Source organism: Lissotriton vulgaris, chromosome 5 (genome assembly GCF_964263255.1).
Source record: "Lissotriton vulgaris chromosome 5, aLisVul1.2, whole genome shotgun sequence".
NCBI lineage: Eukaryota > Metazoa > Chordata > Amphibia > Caudata > Salamandridae > Lissotriton > Lissotriton vulgaris.
Genome location: NC_141693.1, coordinates 1,669,770,277 through 1,669,790,774, shown reverse-complemented (window position 1 = coordinate 1,669,790,774; position 20,498 = coordinate 1,669,770,277). Strand labels below are relative to the sequence as shown.

At 46.9% G+C, this 20,498-nt stretch overlaps 1 long non-coding RNA gene across 1 annotated transcript in view; it reads left to right on the top strand.

Annotated features, from left to right (window-relative positions):
- LOC147716927 (uncharacterized) overlaps window positions 1–17,177 on the top strand; it is a 72,774-nt gene extending 55,597 nt beyond the window's left edge. Inside the window, exons 2-3 of the long non-coding RNA XR_015295790.1 lie at window positions 5,791–5,927; window positions 16,638–17,177. This is a non-coding gene — a long non-coding RNA (uncharacterized LOC147716927). The remainder of the gene's footprint in view (window positions 1–5,790; window positions 5,928–16,637) is intronic.
- The last annotated feature ends 3,321 nt before the right edge of the window (window positions 17,178–20,498 follow it).

Below are 20,498 nucleotides of genomic sequence, written 5' to 3'. Positions count from 1 at the left end.
TCCGACAGAATCTTGAAAGTCTCTTTCTGTACATTGGCTGCCTTATTTAGGCGGGATTCGTAGTATTCGGCTTTAGCAAGTGTGATTTGTTTTTTATATGCTTTGAGGGAGATTCGATAGAGGTTTCTGGCTGAGTCCTGCTGAGTTTTCCTCCAACCTCTTTCCAGAGCTCTGAGTTTCCTTTTGTGGTCCCTCAGTGATGGCGTACACCATGGAGCCTCCCTACCAGGTCCTTTTATCAGCTTTGTTCTTTAGGAGCTATCTGGTCAATAGCTAGGGTCAAGCTCTGCGTTAAATCCGCGTATTGCTGGTCCAGGCTAAAGTCTGGACTCAAGGACCGATCCTTTGGCGAGAGCACCTTAGTCAGGTTTATCAGGTCAACCTCTGCCCATTTACGAATTATCCTGACTTTCGGTGGTGGGTTATTTATTTGGCCATTAATGCGTATCTCACAAGATACTAGATAATGGTCAGACCATATACACGGGGTTATCTCTTTAAGTGGCACATTTGGGTCTGTAGTCCATACCAGGTCAAGAACATGACCTTTGATGTGTGTAGGAGCCTTCACAAGTTGTTTAAAGTTTAGCGTTGACATCAGAGTGTCCAGTTGACGCATGGATGAATCCCAATGGGGTTTATCCCAATGTAAATTAAAGTCTCCTGTGACTATGATTTTCGTATAACGGGTGCATATGTCTGACATAATGGGGCCAAATAGGTCATGGAATAGTGGGGTTGCATTGGGTGGGCGATAAACCGCTAACAACATCCAACAAGAGTTGTTAACTGTGACTTTCACCCCAAGTAGGTCAGCCAGGTCAGCTGTCTCTGACAGCAATCTTTCCACTGACAAGACCTTGTTAAATAGAACAGCTACCCCTCCCCCCCGTGCGTTACCTGGGCGGTTGTGCCATAAGGCATCATATCCGCTGGGAAGAGCGGCAATGATATCAGGCATTGAACTGTCGCCTAACCAGGTCTCCGTTAGGGTCAGTATATCAATCTCATTGTCTTGCAGCAGATTATAGACTTCAGCATGGTGACAATGGAGTGAGCGGGTATTAAGGCTCACTATTTTCAATGAGGAGTAGGACCCAGAAGGAGTCATATTATAGGGGATGAATATCGCATAATCTTGGAGTTTCTGAACGGTAGCACTGTCCAAGCGAGCCTCACCTTTATTTAAACTGCGCAGTGATTCAGAAGAGTAGGTGCGCAGTTGCCCAGAAGTCCCTGCCCCCGAGCCCGTCCGTGCGCGGATGGGCGCAGACGGGCTGGACTCTGGCGCGACTCCTGCGACGCTCCGGCGAGCCCGCTGCGCGTGCCCGCTGCGCGTCAACATGGCTGCCTTAAGTACTGGTCTAGCGTCCTTCTGACGACTAGACCACCCCAATCCTTATCCCTCACCTAAGATGTCCGCCGTTCTGGCGGTGCGATGCGCTTTCCAAAGGACAGTGATCCGCTCTGAACGCGGTGCTGTACCAAATTAGAGTGCAGGTATGTGGCAGTGGTCAATTCAATTTTAAAAACAGGGTAACAGTGTTCAAATTAAATTAAAGCAAAACGGACAAAACGGGGATTTTAAAAATGCTATTTTGCTCTTGATGAGCGCGCTGATTTTTGCTAACAAGTAGAGCACCTCTGCGTTGTCCAAGAGGCTATTCCCAAGTGTTTGGCCACCTAATTTGTCTGCCTTAAGTACTGGTCTAGCGTCCTTCTGAAGACTAGACCACCCCAATCCTTATCCCTCACCTAAGATGTCCGCCGTTCTGGCAGTGCGGTGCGCTTTCCAAAGGACAGGGATCCGCTCTGAACGCGGTGCTGTACCAAATTAGAGTGCAGGTATGCGGCAGTGGTCAATTCAATTTTAAAAACAGGGTAACAGTGTTCAAATTAAATTAAAACAAAACGGGGATTTTAAAAATGCTATTTTGCTCTTGATGAGCGCGCTGATTTTTGCTAACAAGTAGAGCACCTCTGCGTTTTCCAAGAGGCTATTCCCAAGTCCCTATTGTTCGTCTGTTAGTGGGGAGTCTAGATCCCTGTACCATTCGGACCTGGCTCGCAAGGGGGTAGTTCGTGGTGTGTTTTGCACATGTTTATAGATTAGCAAGACTACGTGCTGCGGGGCTTCTGTTTGCAAGAGTGCATGCAGGGGCGCAAGGGTGGCAGGCTCCTCCGGGAAGGAGGGACTGAGCACACGAACAGTTTGCCGAAGCCTTGTGTATAAAAAGACGTTCATGGTTGAGGGTGAGCGTTCGCCAAAGAATTGGTCTAGTGTATGAAATTGCCCATTGAGGTAGAGATCCCCCCATGTGCGGTAATTAAAGCCTAGTAGCATCTTGCGTCCAATAGCCTCGCATGTGACTTGTAGTCGGGAGTCATTGAGTAAGGGTAATCTAGGTAAATAAAGCAGTGGGCTGTCCATACATCGGGCTATGCGCTTCCATACCATGACTTTGCAGTCGACTGTCATTGGGTCACGCTTCCTACCCCCCACAGCGGTGAATATGAAGTTAGCAATAGGTGTCAGCCGCATGTGTCCCTCCTCCACCGACAAGTGGGCCATGTATGGTGGTGGGTGAAACCAATAGGTGGCAAAGTGGGCTTGCGCGCTATCATAGTAGTGCTCGAGGTTGGGTACATCAAAACCCCCTTGATGGTAGGGCAACGTCATTGTACTAAGGCTGACTCGAGCTTGCTTCCCACCCCAAATAAGCTGTGTCAATTGTGCATTCAGTGTGCGGAAGAAAAATCTGCCAGGGTGGTACGGGATATTGGTAAAAAGATACAATAGTTTCCGCAGAATCACCATTTTAATCAGTGAGATGCGTCCCGCCATTGAAAGTGGGAGGCGCAGCCATTTGGTAATGTTGTCAGTAATTTTGTCTATTGCCACCCCGTAATTGGCTCACATAAGGCTCTCCTTCTGGCGCGTGACCTGAACACCCAGGTATCTTAGGTCGTCCATTTCCCACACCAGGGGGTAGTCAAGTTGGTGCTGTTGCGTTGCATCCGTGAGGGGGAAAACTGCAGACTTGGCCCAATTAATTTGTACCCCCCGATATACCCAAATTTTTTGATTTCGCGTAGTATAGGGTTAAGATTTTCCTGGGGTTTGTGGACATAGAGCGTCATGTCGTCGGCGTAAAGGGATATGAGCAGCTGTCGGGTAGGGTAGATAAGTGCTCAATGATTATGGTGCTGCCGCAACTTTGCTGCTAGGGGTTCTATGGCAATCGCAAAGAGTATGGGGGAAAGTGGGCATCCCTGGCGCGTGCCTCTAAGTATGCTAAATAGCGAGGATCTGGACCCATTCAGTAGCACTACAGCTGTTGGCTAATGATATAATAGTCGTATCCAGTTCAGAAAGCTACATGGGAGCCCTATACGTTCTAGTATGCCCAGTAGATAATCCCACTCCAGCAAGTCAAACGCCGCTGCTTCGCAATGTGGGTCAATATCTTGCATTACCGCATGGAGAGTGCGCAGGTTATGTGATGTCGAATGGTGTGGTACGAAGCCCGCTTGATCAGGGAGGACCAGGCGCTCCATTAATAAATTGAGGCAGACTGATAGTATTTTAGTGTCACAATTTAGTAGGGACAAGGGCCGGTAATAATCGCACTGCACGGTAGGTTTGCCAGGCTTAAGTAGCGATGTTATGAGGGTTCCTCGCAAATTCGCCGGGAGGAGTCCCTCCTCGAGTGCAGCGTAAAACACCTTTTTTAGGATAGGAGCTAGTAGGGGTTCCATAAGTGTTATAATGTAAATAAGTCCATTAGAATGCCGAGGTGTAGAAAACATGAAGATGATTTATTGATGAAGATATAGATGGTAATGATAAAGTAAGTCAATCAGTGAGCCCCACAAGGAGCAGCTCCCTTGCTGCTCAGCCCCTTACTTCCAACTGACACTCATCTCACCAGGCATCCTGGTGGTGGTGGTGACCTTGGCGGGACCAATCCTTCACCATGTAGGACTAAATCTTCAGAAGAACCCAGACTAAGCTCCTCTTGAAATTTGACAAAACTACGCAAGGAAGGTTTCACATCACCCTCACGTTTCCAACCCAATCGTGTAGCATCTACCAGATCAACAAAATAAGGATCTTCAAAGACTGCCTGATGCCATTCATCTTTAGAGATAGAATGATATTCACCAGAACAAACATCATCCAAACTCGCAACCAAACACACACTCTCGTCATCAAAATCATCAGTTTCTATAGACTGAACAGGTAAACGGGTCAGACAGTCCGCTTGGGTATTCCTCCAACCAGAAATATGCTCCAGACTATAAGTTTACTCTTGCAACTTAGCAGCAAATTTCATTAAACGAGGAGAACCATTATTAGCCCCACCTGGTGATAAAATTCTAATTAGAGGCTTATGATCAGTTCTCAAGAAGAAATGAGCACCCCACAAATAAGTACGAAAATGAGAAACACCCCAAACAGAAGCTACTGCTCGATCACTGCATAATTGCGTTCAGAACAACTAAGAGAGCGTTAAGCAAAAGCCACTGTTTTTTCTACACCACCTTTCTTTTGGGACAAAAAAGCACCAATATCATAAGCACTGGCATCAACAGTGACAAAAGTGTCCTTACCCGGTTCAAAAGTAGTGAGAATACCAGCACTAATAATCTCATTTTTAATCTTCTCAAAAGCTTCGTCGCCAAATGTTATATTGTAAATAAGTCCATTAGAATGCCGAGGTGTAGAAAACATGAAGATGATTTATTGATGATGATGAATAAGTAAGTCAATCAGTGAGCCCCACCAGGAGCAGCTCCCTTGCTGCGCAGCCCCTTACTTCCAACTGACACTCATCTCACTAGGCATCCGAAACATTCCATTACATCACATACACCAGCATTCCACAACACATCCACTCACAACACATTCATTCTGGCTGAGCAGCAAGGCAGGGAAATGGGAAGGATGTATGGCACAGAATACAAGATACCACAGTAAGCTTTATAAAATTCAATCGGCAGGCCATCCGAGCCTGGTGCCCGGCCTGACTTCATTGTCATGATGGCTTCCGTAATCTCGTCTAACTCTAATTCGAGATTCAGGAACTTCTGTTGGGTAGGCCCCAGCCACGCCAGCGTAATATCCTCTAAGTATGTAGGTAGGTCAAGTGGTGCACCTCTATGTGACGAGTATAGTGTCTTGTAAAATTCTTGGAAGTCGCAAATTTGGTCCGAAAGTTGACGGTGTGTGTTTTGCTGGGTGTCTTGGATGGCAATTACATAGTTGGCAAATTTCGGGGGTTTGGTGGAGTTCGCCAGAGCTTTTCCGGGGCGGTCTCCCTCTCCATAAACGGGGCCTCATGCGGTTTACCGTGAAATCTACATTCCCTGCCTGAAGTGATTTCGTATTCAGTGAGTTTATCTATCCTAATATAATAAAGAGAGAGCCCAAACCTTTGAGGCTGGTAATCTCAGGGACCACAGCACCAATCACAACACTCAATACTGGGTTGGAAAGGGCAGTTGCAGCAGAAGGACATAGGGTATGCAGACGCCCACCATATACATTTAAAAAGTAAAAGAACCTTGCAAGCAAAGTAGACCCTTGTGGGCATGTCTGTGTTGTGCTGTGGGCGTGTGCTGGGGGCGTGACAAACGCTGGGGGCGTGTGGTACATTCTGCCCTTCATGCCATGTCTCATATCGTGTGCTGTGGGCGTGTGCTGGGAGTGTGAGTGTGTGCGGGGCGCGGGATTATGGAAAATAAAGCAAGCGTTGTGCCCAATATTTCATTGTTTTTTCTTCCCAGGTTCTGTACATTCCAGCTCCGGGTGTGCTTGACCCACGCTCCCAGTGACGTGCACCTGCTTTACTGTATGGAGGTCAGGCATGGCGCTATTCCCAAGGGCCGGAAGGAGCGCAAACAGGGGCCAATGTGCAGGAAATGTAAGCTCGCCTTAACTTCCGGTGACGCCTGAAGTGCACACTGGAGATTTTCCACTTCTGTTGCGCACAGGCCTCACGCCACGCACATCCGGACACAAGGCCCGCCTCCATGGAAATAGCAAGAAAGGGACTATCCCTCCCCTGGGAATATGTAATGATATTCCGCAAACCAACATCCCGCATACCATCACTCCGCAATTTTTATAACGCGGGACTATTACTCCGCAAAGACATAATTTCTAAAACTATTACAACGCATATGACTTTATCACGCATGCCATTATAACGCAAATGCATGTGTGGTAAAGTCATATACATTGTAAAAGTACATTATTAAAACATCAAATATATGTTTGTGTATATATATATATATATATATATATATATATATATATATATATATATATATATATATATATATACACATTTTTTAAATTGAATGAAAACATTTAGGGCCATATTTATCAACAAACCCTTTTGCGATTCCTAAATAGCGATTTTTAAGGAATCGCTATTTAGGAATCGCAAAATGGTATGTATGAAAAAATTCGCTTTTTTTTTGCGATTCCTTAATCTTCCTTATTTGCGAATTTTCATTTTGCGAATTTGCAATTACGGAATAATTTCCAATGCATTCCTATGGGCCAGGAGGCCCATAGGAATGATTGCAAAATAATTCTCAAATTGTGAATTTGCAATTTGCTAATCGCAATTTGAGAATTATTTCAAGGGTGCAATGGTGTCTCAAAGACACCCTGCTGCACCCCTGAAATGTACATGAGTGTGCATATGGCACACATACATGCCCTATGGGCATGTGTGTGCATCACATGCCACCTTAAAAAATGCCAAATTGTGCATTTTTAGAAGAATTCGCAAGTTACCATCAACTACAAGTTGGTGGTAATTTGCGAATTCTTAACCATAATTCGCAGCCCAAAAATGCTACATACTTAGGGCCATATGTATCAAGCCTTTTTCGAATCACAAAGGCCGAAATTCGCAGAATTTTGGCCTTTGCGAATCGCAAACGGCCTTTTTGCATGTTTTGGGATGTATGAAACATTCGCAAAATAAGGAATAGGAAAGATTTGCGATTCCTTATTTTGCTATAGCATTTAAGGAATCGCAATTTTGCGATTCCTTAAATGCTATTTATGTAGCATTTTTGGGCTGCGAATTATGGTTAAGAATTCGCAAATTACCACCAACTTGTAGTTGATGGTAACTTGCGAATTCTTCAAAAAATGCACAATTTGGCATTTTTGAAGGTGGCATGTGTAAATTGCATTATTTATATTATTTGTATTTATTATTTTAATTTATTACCCTTTACACCCTAAAAAATAATCCCACCCTGCTCCTTTTAAATACCCCTGCACCCCATAATCATAACCCACCCTTACCCCTTAAAATACCCCAACACCTTTAAACTCTAGCCCATCGTAACCCTATTAATATACCCTGTAACCCAAATCCCAAACCTTTCCCTGAACTCTATATATACCCCTGTACCTCAAAACCCAAATGTACCCCTGAACTTTAAAAATACCCCTGTACCCCAAAACCTAAACCTAGCCCTGAACCCTAAAAATACCCCTTTACCCCAAAACCCAAACTTACCCCTGAACCCTAAAATACCCCTGTACCCCAAAACCCACACCTAGCCCTGAACCCTTAAAATTCCCCTGTACCCCAAAACCCAAACCTACCCCTGAACTCTAAAAATGCCCCTGTACCCCAAAAAACAAACCTAGCCCTGAACACTAAAACTAACCATGTACCCCAAAACCCAAACCTACCCCTGAACCCTAAAATATCCCTGTACCCCAAACCCCAAACCTAGCCCTGAACCCTAAAAATACCCCTGTACCCAAAAACCTACCCCTGAACCCTAAAAATATCCCTGTACCCCAAAGCCCAAACCTACCCCTGAACCCTAAAATATCCCTGTACCCCAAACCTAGCCCTGAACCCTTAAAATACCCCTGTACCCCCAAACCCAAACCTACCCCTGAACCCTAAAAATACCCTTAAACCCCAAACCCCAAATCTAGCCCTGAACCCAAAAAATACCCCTGTACCCCAAAACCCATACCTATCTCTAAACCCTAAAACTACCCCTGTACCCCATAACCCAAAACTATATCTGAACCCTTAAAATACCCAAACACCCCAAAACATATACCTCAGTACCCCAAAACATATACCCCTATACCATACAGTAAGTCCGTCAGTCAAGTTCACTTTATTCAATTTGTTAAAAATCATAAAAGACTTAAAACATGTATATACAAATTTACAGATTTACAGCTTACAAGAATTTACAAGGACCAAACAAGAGCATTATATATAACTCTATACCCATACTTACCTTATCCAAACATTAATAAAAAACATGCTTTTACCATTCATGCATTTACAACGAATTTCGTTGTAAATGTATGCGTGGTAAAAGCATATAAAATGTAATGCCATGCGTTATAATGGCATTGTGGAGTCATGGTACTTTCGTAATGAAAGTATGCGGAGTGATGGTATGCGTAAAGAAAGTTGCGGAATAATGGGTGTTTATTCTCCCCCGGTAAGTACATTGGTGGCACGGCGGCCCACATCTCCAGCAACATACTCATATTTTTCACCACCCATTTGAAAAATGCACTGGTCTCTCTCATTGATGGCCAGCACCGACATGCACTTTTAGAAACACCTCCTGCCACAAGTTCTAGAATTGCGAACTGAGCTGGGGAGCTACGTTCAAATCTCAGCATCAGCTCCACATCCTGTGATTCCAGGCAAATCGCTTCGTCTCCACAAATGAATGTGTTCTTCTGTAATGTAAATTGTGCTCATGCCATGTTGTCGAGTTCGCGTTATATAATATTGCAAGGGAAAAAAAAGTAGGGAAACTCGAGTTCACACACTACTGTACGCGCACTCTTAAGTGCATCAGCAGTGCACTGTGAATCGGAGAGTTGCACAGGCCTGTCACAGATAAGAAATGCTATCAAAACGAAATCCTACAAAACAATATACTACTGGCCGGCTGCAATTCATACCCGGACAAGGTCGGGACGGGCTGCTATGGTACATATATAAAGGGGTCCCCGCAAGGAAAATGTATTGTGAACTACATACACTTGGAATATTTAGAAAATTCAATTAAACAAGAAGGGGCAGATTTATGAGGCCGTTGCGCCTCTTTGCGCCGCAATTGTGTGACTTTATTTGACGCAACTGCGGCGCAAACAATGCGCCCTATTTACAACGTGGCGCATCTAGGAGATGCGTCACGTTGTAAAGCACTGCGCCATAAGGAGGCGTTCTTGCGCAGGGGGGGGGGCGTTCCTGCGCAGGAACGCCTCCTGAAAGTGGCTGAGTGAAATCTATGAGATTTCACTCAGTCACTTTCAGGGCAATGCTGCGTCAAACCCCTGCGCCTGCTTGAAGCAGGCGTAGGTCTTGACGCAGCATTGTGCACATGTTGTACCCCCGAGCCTTGCTGAAGCTGCGTCGCGCTTGCGACGCAACTCCAGCAATGCGCCACATTTCCGGCACAGATGCGTCACGCATCTGTGCCGTTTTTGCACCATGGTGCGCCGCATTATAAATGCGGCGCACCATGGATGGCGGAGCTGTGGCGCACTGTGGCGCATGTTAACTGGCGCATCCCTGGGGATGCGCCAGTTAACATAAATCTGCCCCGAAGTTTACAGGTGTTGTAATTTATTAGACAACACTACGTAGTTGCCAGTGGCAATATACAATCACAGAAAATTTCAGGCCCCAAAGGGGGGAAGAAGGGATGAGGGAAGGGTAGTGCTCAGGGAAGTGTCAGGTCAAAGAAGGTAAACACAGTTTCAAAAAGAATGAATGAATTACAATATTGCGATCAACGTTAGAACAATTATGATGCAAAAGCCTGGATTCAAGGCATACATTGAAACTTATTCATTAAATGACATTCAACGGTCACATCCAACATTCAGAAATATCGGGGGCATGTGCCGGAAATCCAAACAAAAGAAACAACCGTCGACGTTTCGACCCCTATCTACAGGCTATTTTTAGTCCTTTCTCGGGGTCTTCATCAGGACGTCTACAAGGGGTGGAGGGGCAATTTCTGTATAGAAAAATGTAAAGGAATCGAGCTTTAGTACATCATAGGAGTGAAAAACATCATCTATCTAACATTACGACAGAGAAAGTAAAATTAGTTGATTACCATGGAGTACGGCCCAGCTGGGCTCTGTACATGGAAAGGAAATGCGCCACGCAGGGTGTCGTGGTCGATCTTGATGGTGAAAAATCCTCAACTACAGAGGAGACAACAATCAATCAGATGTAAAGACTACAAAGTCTTCAAGGGTATAAAGCTGTCTATTGAAATGAGACTGCACTTACACTGTACAATGGTTAGGACGACTGAATTGTGAGTAGTAAAAAACTATGGTCGTCAGAAAACAATTTCAGTGCAGGTCAGCACGGGCTGTGGATAAAGAGATTGCACCATTAAAATTTAGAAGGGTATGATTTGTAATGACGCTGGACTGAATTAATGTCCGGTCATTAAGAGCCTGTGAGTGAATATCAGGCTTATATGTCCAATTACATGCAGGCACAAACAAGACTACCAATCGCGGAATACATTGGTAACCCAACGAACTATATCTAACATTGTGCCAAGAAACACTTTACCAGATGTGTAATCAAATTTTACCTCCGGGTTGATGTGAGAAGGATAGTATTCGCATCAGATTTAGAACCGGCGGAACCGTTGAGTGGTCCACAGGTCAGGAAAAGAGCGGCAACTCATTGCGCCCGTCTTTGTGAAATTTAGTCATACGGTAAATAAAAAGGTTGAAGTGTTACCGGAATTCGGGAAGAGTGAATCTCAAGTAACGAGGGGCACTCGAGGGGGGCTGTTGGATACTCACAGTTGATCAAGCGGGCAAAGCCGTCTACGCCGATCCTGCAACAAACTCCGCAGAAACCGCTACGCGGAGTTGAGGGCGGAGTTACGAATGTTAAAAAAAAAAAAAATCTTCATGAAAAAGGAAGAGTTACTCAAGGCTGATGGTGTATACGCTAGTCTAACCTACGGAGTAACCAAGTAATAAGAAATAGAAATGAATGTGCACCTTGGCAATTAATAAATGTGACAGCCGCATTTAAGGAATATATTTAAAATACATATTTAAAAAGACACTAGTTCAACTCTCTCGCAGGAGGTTGTAAACTAGTGAACAAAAGTCAACATGTACAATGGATTGCAGTGATTGCAGGTAGAGGATATCTACAAGAAATAAATCACATAATAATCTGAATCCTTTGATAGTCTAAAATACCCGCGCAACTCTCGAAACAAGAGGTTGTAGGCAAGAGAACATGTCACACTAATCACGGGATTGTAACAGACTCGTGCACTTCTCCAACAAGAGAGTGTAAACGAGTGATATTGACAATTGAAAAACACTCATGGGTAGATCTACATTCTGCTGGTTAACCAAGTGCTGCCAGTTGTGCTAAACTACTATCCTGCTCATTTAGACCATTCTTAATAGAGTCCAAAAGGGACATCCACTTAGACTCGCGTGTATTCAATACTGTAGGTAAATTACCCCCTCTTCTACCCAGGGACACTTTTTCAATTACCAGCCATCGCAGATCTGTTACAGCATGTCCTGCTGTCAGCCAATGTTCTACCAATGGCGCACCTGCCACTTTGCATCTTATTCTGCTACAGTGAGAAGAAATCCTAGATTTTATTTTTTGTTGAGTTTGTCCCACGTGCACCTGGCTACATGGACACTGGACAACATAGATGACTCCAGTAGAATTGTAATTCGTGTAGTGTTTGAGATTATAAGATCGACCACCATGGTCAAAGGTTTTAGTCTGAATGGTAGTCTCACAGGCAGTGCATGTCCCACATCTGTGATGTCCAACTAGGGGGGGTAGATTCCAAAGGGTTGTGAGGGTTGGTTGGCTCACTGGATCCAAATATGAATGGACCACCATGTCCCGTATGCTTTTAGCTCTCTTAAAGGAGTGAAGAGGGAGTTCAGTTTGTTCAATCACATCCGCAACCAGGGGCCAGTTCTTATTAATGATTTTCTTAATGTCATTACTGCGTGTCGAAAAAGTCGTGACACAAATGACACGGTCTACCAAGGCGCAATGAGGATTTTCGGGCTACTAGTCACGTATATGGGCCATGGTCGTTGCATTATCTGCGCCCTGACTTAGCGTGAGCTCTAATGTCTGCAGTTCGGTTTCCAACTTGCGAAGGTCCGCCCTAAGGGATTTAAGTATTCCTCGCCCTTGGCTATGCACCACCCACGCATAGTGACTTTAAAAGCCTCCCACACCGTTGTGATACTAGCTACTGATGTCAGGTTACGGTCGAAAAAGTCTTGTATGTCCTGCTCCAGTGGAGCTTTGAAAACCATGTCAGTAAGGTGGGAGGGGTTAAGGCGCCAGCCTAAATATGGGGAGCAATCCAACGGAATCTGTAATTCTACTAGTACTGGGGAGTGGTCGGAAAAGGTACGGGGCAGGTGGATTGCCTGTGTTAGCCAGTGCGCCATCCCTGTGTGGATGCAAATACGTAGCCCAGGTGGCATGAACTGCTGAGTACCCTCCTTAAGCCCTGGGTGCATGTGTCTCCATGTATCTATCAAGCCGTTCGCATCTGTTATATCACATAGTGTACGCTGCATGGCATTGTAATATGCAGGCAGGGAGCGAGACCTATCTATTTGCGGCTGTATTGCAGTGTTGAAGTCACCTCCCAGAAGAACGTGGGTGATGCCTAGAGCTTGTATTTTGCTCCATAGCAAGAGCAGTGGGTTGGGAGTGTCAGTGTTGGGGCCATAGTAGCTGGCCAATAGGATGTCGTGCATGTGCAGTTGCCCCCACAGTAGGCAGAATCTATCCTCTGTGTCGGATTCCTCCGTGTCGGATTCCATGCATTTGGGCGTGAAGGCCACTCCTCGCTTGACTAGGATGGTAACTCCCCTAGAATAGGTAGGGTCTGATGAAAAATAACGACATGTGGCCCATCGGGCTGCAAAGGGGTGGTTGTCATTGGGCGCCAAATGTGTCTCTTGTAAGAGGGCTATGACTATGTTATGTCTATTCAAGTACCCCAGGATTTCCCTTCGTTTTCCAGGGTCATTGAGGCATCGAACATTCCACGATGCCACTTTAAGAGTTCGGGCGTGTGTGTCTCACCTGTTGGTTCCACGTGGTACATACTAAGCAGCGTGTGTTTCAAAAGAGTTACCTCACTCCCAGCACTGAAAAAAAAGTTGCATATTAAGTTTTGATATCCCACCCACTCCGGCATCCCCAACTTGCCGGGTACTGACCCACCCTTGGAACTAAAACACATTCCAATTGTCGAGATCTCCCCCATGTAACAGGGGGGGGTCAGAAGGTCGCCCTATGGGGCAGAAGTACCACTAGGGGCGCCCGACTAGCCCAGTCACCTCCATGCTTTCATCCACTAGCCTGCCAGCTGTTAGGCAGGGCAGTCAGTCGTGGGACAGAGGTGAGTAGCCGAGCACACCCACAATTCGCATATTCAAAAAGACATGGTAAGGTATCATATACATCACCAAAGAAGTTCACTCAGTCTCATCGTGAGGAAGCATTGTGTCTCTCCAATTGGGCGTCACCCTGCCATGAGTATCAGTCCTGGTGTGATAGTGGAGAGCTTGATCTGGAGCAGTTGAGGGAGTCAGTCTCTTGTGAGGCTGCCTTTTTAAAGCGTTTGATGTCATCCTCTGGCTTCTGCGGGGTGGTGAAGAAATGCCGTTTCCCTCGATGCATGACTTTGAGCTTCGAGGGGTAGAGCATGGCGTAGGGGATCTCTTGTGTTTGTAGTTTCTTTTTTACACCCGCAAACTTGCGCCGGGCCTCCTGCACAGCTGGGGTGAAATCGGGGAAAAAAGCCAGAGTTGTATTTTCATAAGGCGCTTGCTGTCTTTCCCGGGCCAGGTGGAGGACCGCAGCATCTCGGTCGCGGTAATGGAGTAAGCGGGCAATGATAGGTCTCGGCAGTGCACCAGGAGTGGGCGGGCTGCTAGGGACCTATGCACCCTCTCCACAGTGAGGTGAGGAGAAAAAGAGTCTCTGCCGAAAAGGTCTATTAGCAATTTTTCTACAAAGTCCTCCATACAGCCCGTGTTGGTGGTCTCCGCAAGGCCCATGATGCGTACATTGTTTCTGCAGGTTCGGGCCACCAAATCTTTGTTTTTGTCAGCTATTATTTGAAGTAACTTGTCCATTTGTGAGACGTGGCGGTCCTGTGACGTCGCTCCGTCCTCCAAGTCCGATATTCTGCTCTCCGCTCCTTTTAGGCTAGTGTCGTGCTGCCCCAGTTTGGCTACCACTGTGTCCATTCTCGCATTTAGGGTGTCTATTTTAGAATCAATGGAGGTGAGACTGTGCTTCATCCCGAGCAGGAGCTTCCGCCAGTCTTCCTCAGGCAGGGCGCTATTTTGTTGTGCAGCAGCGTCTAGCGGTTGAGAGACTGGGGTTTTGCAAGTCTCAAAGGGGATTTTGGATTGTCTAGTGTCCGTGCGTCCCATCTTGCTACGGCACTGGTATGTGGTGGAAATGGAGTCTAAGCGCGTAGTAGGCAGGAGCATAGATTGTAGGGCTTGGCGATATCACTCCAGGCCCCTCAAGTTGGTTATATCAGTCCCTCTGGCTGTTCCGTGCACCAGTCAATGTAGAGATCTCAACAGGGTGCAGTGGGGGGAGACAGGCAGAGTTATGTGGCCTGGGGTGTGCTCAGCTGCAGCCCAGGAATGTATGCCGGTGCTGTGTGGCGCCGGCGCTCATGTGGGCAATAGGGGCGGAGGACTTCTTAAAGAACAGTATGACCGGGACCAGGTCATCGCCAATTTCGTTCTAGTGGGGTGATGGGGTGGACCGGAAGATCAGCAGGTGGTCCTAGTCTGCGTTGTGACTGGGCGGGGTGGGCGCTCCAGCTATTCCTGAGTAGGCTTCTGCGATAGTCGCTTGGTCGATGGATCGGCAGCCTAGACATCCACTCCCCCACGGGGTTTCCAACTTGGCCTATGCATCGCCGCTTATCGAGCTGGTCTCCTCAAAATGGCGCGGCGGCTATTGCAGCTCTATCTCCTCTCCCGCGTCGCCGGCCTCGTCACGGTGTGCCCTGCATAATGTTGGTGCCAGCCCCCCATCCAGCACCGCTCACCGGCCGTCTGTACTGTCTTCTCCGGGGGGGTGGGGCCCGCTTACACACGAGCGACACCGGGGGACAAACGCGGTGGCAAGTGCTAATGTTCCAGCGGGAGAGGGGGGGTCGCTGTTCAGTCCCGTCCGCACCTCACCTCAGTTAGCAGTCCAGTGTGTGGTGGCAGTATATGGCAGGTGCTGTCGCCGCTAGTGCAGTGTGTCTCCAGGGGTCCCTAAGATATCGTGGAGCTCACTTGCCTGTTCCGCTTGTTGCGCTTTTGGAGCTCCCATCCGCCATGTTGAGCAGGGCTGATGAGCCTCGGCCTCCTCTGAGCGCGCCAGCTGGGCGCCGGATCCGCGAGTTCAGAGCAAAGGGTCGCGGCTGATTATAAACACCGCCACGTCGTTCGCAGCTCACTGTATCGCTGCATGTGGGGCATCGGTAGACGCCGCGGTACACTCAGCTTCCAGCGGTGATGTTTTTATCTTAAAAATATGCTTCAGGATGGGGTTGATGTATATTAGTATGCTCGGCAGGGCTGGAACATCACTCAAGTGCGGCCATCTTCGTCCATCGCAACCTAGCGCCCCCCCCCCCCCCCCCCCCTGTTTACTCCTATTTAATACCCTATCGTGATTACAGTCAGATTCAAGTTGAGCCTTTAATTCTGCTGGATTTTGCAGGTAGTAAGGTTATATAATACAAGCAATCCATGCCACTTTTTAAGTCTTGTCTAACGACTACTTTAAAAGTGTGTTGTCAGACCTATTGTACATACCAATGCCTAAAGTGGGTTTTGCGTGTCATCGCAGGTTTCTTCCAAACCATAGTCAGATTGACCAACCTGCAGTCCACTGCCCCTGCGGGAGTAAAGCACATATATACGCCTCTAATGTCCAGCTGCATTCTGGAAAGTGAGTATAATGAACACTCGCTCCAGGGTTACACTGAGGAGAATGAGGTAATGGGACTAGAGAGAAGACAAGAGAATAATCAGCCTGTTGTGTTTATGCACTCTAGCTAACTCCTTCTCTATGATGACTTCTGTAGATTACTGCTCTTATGTGTATTGCGAAACTATATACAAATATTTACTAACCAATTCTCAGTTCCATTTAAAACATACACTTTCCCAAGTTCAAACTTTGACTTTAAATACTTTCACATACGACTAATATTCACTCCTTCAGTTTTTTAAAGAAACTTGAGATGTCTCGTGTTTGCTCAATCTGGAAATCCATATTTCACTGCTTGAACTTTAGCGTTCCATTTGCCCTCACTGAACCCTTAAACTTGCTTAAGTTCAGGTTACACATTTCATCATCTATGAATTCCTTGCTGGGTTTGTGATTGCTACTTTAATTCAAGTATAAATGTCTCAATGTTCAATTTCCATTCTAACACCACACCAAGTGGATAAACACGCACAATGTTATTGCTTTTGTCCGGTCTAAGTTAGAAAGATTTTCTACTCATCTGTTATTTCTTTATTTCAGGTTCGAGCTAGATCAACGTCGGATGATTCAGGAAGCTACAGAGTACCATAACCTAAATTCTGGCTGGATTCTGGTTGCTTGCTTGGTTAGTATTCTGAGAAGCCTTTGAAGACTCGGGATTCTGGCTGGAGACTTCTTCTCTTGTCATACTCTAATTACCAAGCAAGATGTGGCAGAAAAAGTGTGGGTTAAATAGCTTGCCTTCCAAAATGGACACTGAGATTTCACAATCTTGTGGATTTCTAAAGGTTCCCACAATGTTCCAGAAGTTTCCACAATGTTCTGGATAGGAAACCCCTCTCCAACAGACCTAGCACCACATAACCATGTTGTTGAAGTTTCCATAATGTTCTGGATAGGAATCACTTTCCCAACAGATGTTGCACCACATGCCTATGGACTTTGCAACCCAGTTGTACCTGGTGGTCAGCCATTCTAGAAATGATGTATTGGATCATCACCTCTTAGCATGGCAAAGCTGTAGATGTCCAGTTGTGTACAGAGTGGTTACTCGGGTGGTAGCCACGAAGTTTTAGGCGAATATATGTTACTTTACTAATTGCACTATGGCTCGTCTTGACATTGTGTTATCCATTGCTTCTCATTGGTTGCATTTCAATTCAGTCTCATTTACTTCTATTTTATTCGATGACTTTCCTTCTTGTGCCTGTCTCTCTCCTGGAGCAAAGCTGTTTTATAATGTCTCCAGTTGTAAGAGTTGTATCCTTCCTTTGCTTATAATTATGGAATCTCCATTTTGTCAGCACTCCATGGGAGTGCATGTGCTTTTCCTCTCTCACTTTTATGTGCTTATTTTGTTTAACATTCCCTCCCTTTACTTTCAGCCAAATGTTCATGTTCGGGCATTTGTATAGCGCACTACTCACCCAGAGGGTCTCAAGGCGCTAGAGGAAGGGGTTAATTATTTGTCGAATAGCCAGGTTTTCAGTTCTTTTCTGAAGGAGATGTGGTTCTGAGTAATGCGAAGGTGGGTGGGGAGTGAGTTCCAGGTCTTGGCCGCCAGGAAGGAGAAGGATCTGCCACCCATGGTGGATTTCCAGATGCGCGGGACTGCGGCGAGGGCTTGATTGGACGATCTTAGTTGGCGGGTGGGTATGTAGAAGGACAGTCGAGTGTTGAGGCATTCGGGTCCTAGATTGTAGAGGGCCTTGTGTGCGTGGGTGAGAAGGTGGATAGTGATTCTTTTGTTGACGGGAAGCCAGTGGAGGTCTTTTAGATGTCCGGTTATGTGATCTTGGCGCAGGATGTCTAATATGAGTCTCGCTGACGCGTTTTAGATGCGCTGGAGTTTTTTCTGTAATTTTGTTGTGATTCCGGCGTAAAGTGTGTTCCCATAATCCAGTCGACTCGTGACCAGTGCGTGGGTGACAGTCTTTCTTGTCTCGAGGGGGATCCAGCGGAAGATCTTTTTGAGAATGCGAAGTACGTTGTAGCAGGAGGACGAGACGGCGTTGACTTGTCTGGACATCGAGAGAGAGGAGTCTAGGATGAAGCCAAGGTTACGTGCATGGTCTGTTGGTGTGGGTGCTGTGCCCAGAGCGGAAGGCCACCAAGAGTCGTGCCAAGCTGAGGGGGAAGATCCTAGGATGAGCACCTCCGTTTTGTCTGAGTTGAGTTTTAAGCGGCTCTGTTTCATCCATTCGGCTACTTCTTTCATGCCTTCGTGGAGATTGTTTTGGCGGTGTTGGGGTCTTTGGTGAGGGAAAGGATTAGCTGGGTGTCGTTGGCGTAAGAGATGATGTTGAGGTTGTGTTGACGCGCGATGGAGGCGAGAGGACTCATGTAGATGTTGAAGAGGGTGGGACTGAGTGAGGATCCTTGAGGTACGCCGCAGATGACTTCGGTGGCCTCTGAGTAGAATGGGGGAAGTCGGACTCTTTGAGTTCTCCCAGCAAGAAATGAGATGATCCAGTCCAAGGCTTTTCCTTGTATGCCGATGTTGCTGAGGCGTTGTATAAGGGTGCTGTGGCAGACTGTGTCGAAAGCGGCGGAGAGGTCGAGTAGAATGAGGGCCACTGTTTCTCCGTTGTCCAGGAGTGCTCGGATGTTGTCGGTCGCTGCAATGAGGGCGGTTTCGGTGCTGTGTTTGGCTCGAAACCTGAATTGAGATGGATCAAGGGAGTTGTTGGATTCAAGGAAGGCGGCGAGCTGGCTGTTGACGGCTTTCTCGATGACTTTGGCTGGGAAAGGGAGGAGGGATATGGGTCGGCAGTTTTTCAGTTCTGAGGGGTCTGCTGTGGGTTTCTTCAGAAGGGCGCTGAGTTCGGCGTGTTTCCAGCTTTCTGGAAAGGCGGCAGAGTTGAAAGAGCAGTTGATGACATCGCGGAGTTGGGGTGCGATGATGGAGTCAGCTTTGTTGAAGATGTGGTGGGGACAGGGGTCAGAAGGCGAGCCAGAGTGGATTGAGTTCATGAGGCGAATGGTGTCTTCAGTGGTGATTAGGTTCCAGGCGCTGAGGTTGTTAGTTGGAGGAGTAGGATCTGAAGGGGGTGGGGCGGGTTGATCGCTGGGAGAATTCTCGAAGCTGTTGTGGATGTCGGCAATTTTGTTGTAGAAGAAGGAGGATAGCGTATCGCAGAGGTCTTGGGAGGAAGTGATGTTGTTAGATGCTGCAATGGGGTTGGTGAATTCTTTGACGATATTGAAGAGTTCCTTGCTGTTATGAGTGTTGTTGTCGAGACGATCCTTGAATGCTGATTTCTTGGCGGATCGAATCAGTTGGTGGTGTTTGCGGGTGGCTGTCTTGAGGGAGGCCATGTTGTCTGAGGTTGGGTTTTTTCTCCAATTCTTCTCCATGGTGCGGCATAGTTTCTTGGATTTTTTAAGTTCATCATTGAACCAGGGAGCCTTTTTGCTGGCTGATTTCATCTGTTTTTTTTTCAGGGGTGCTAGTTCGTCTGCACTGTGGGTAATCCATTGCCTGAGGTTGGTGGCCGCTTGATCTGGGTCCATTGAGAGGGTGGGAGGGTTTTGGTTGAGTGATGTGAGGAGTTGGTCGATGGTGATTTTGTTCCAGTTTCTCCGAGGAGCAGGTTGTGGACGGATGTGGGTCAGGGTGGTTTTGTAGCTGAAGTGAACACAGCTGTGATCCGTCCAGTGGAGATCTATAGTGCGATCGAAGAAGATGTGCTTGCTGGAGGTGAAGATAGGGTAGAGCGTGTGTCCGGCTATGTGGGTGGGGGTATCAACAAGTTGTTTGAGTCCGAGGTTGTTCAGGTTGTCCAGAAGGGTGGTAGTAATGCTGTTGTGTTTGTTTTCAAGGTGGTAATTGAGGTCTCCTAGCAGAATGTAGTTCTCGGAGGCGAGGGCATGTGGGGTGATGAATTCTGTGATGTCATCGCTGAATTGAGTGTGGGTGCCTGGAGGCATGTAAATGAGGGTGCCTCTGAGTGTGGTCCTAGGGTCGGTATGGATCTGAAAGTGGAGGTGTTCGGCGGTTGCAAGATTGTCGTTGGAGCTGGTAGTGATTTGGATGGTGTTTCTGTGGACGATGGCGATGCCTCCTCCTGTTTGATTGGTGCGGTCTTTCAGAATAATCTTGTAAGCGTCCGGTATGGCTATGGCGATGTCGGGAGCAGATGATGTGTTCATCCATGTTTCAGTAAGGAAGGCGATGTCAGGTGACGCAGTGTCGATTAGGTCCCAGAGTTCTGTTGCATGTCTGTGGACCGAGCGGGTGTTCAACAGGATGCACTTCAGGCGGTTAGGTTCGGGGCTGTGTGTGGAGGACGAGGATTTGGTGAGGGTTCTGAAGCAGTTGAATTTGCAGAAAAGGCAAGCGAATGGGCCGTGGGTACGTCCTGGAATAGCTTCGCAGCATAGTGGTGTGCGTCCGTGGTT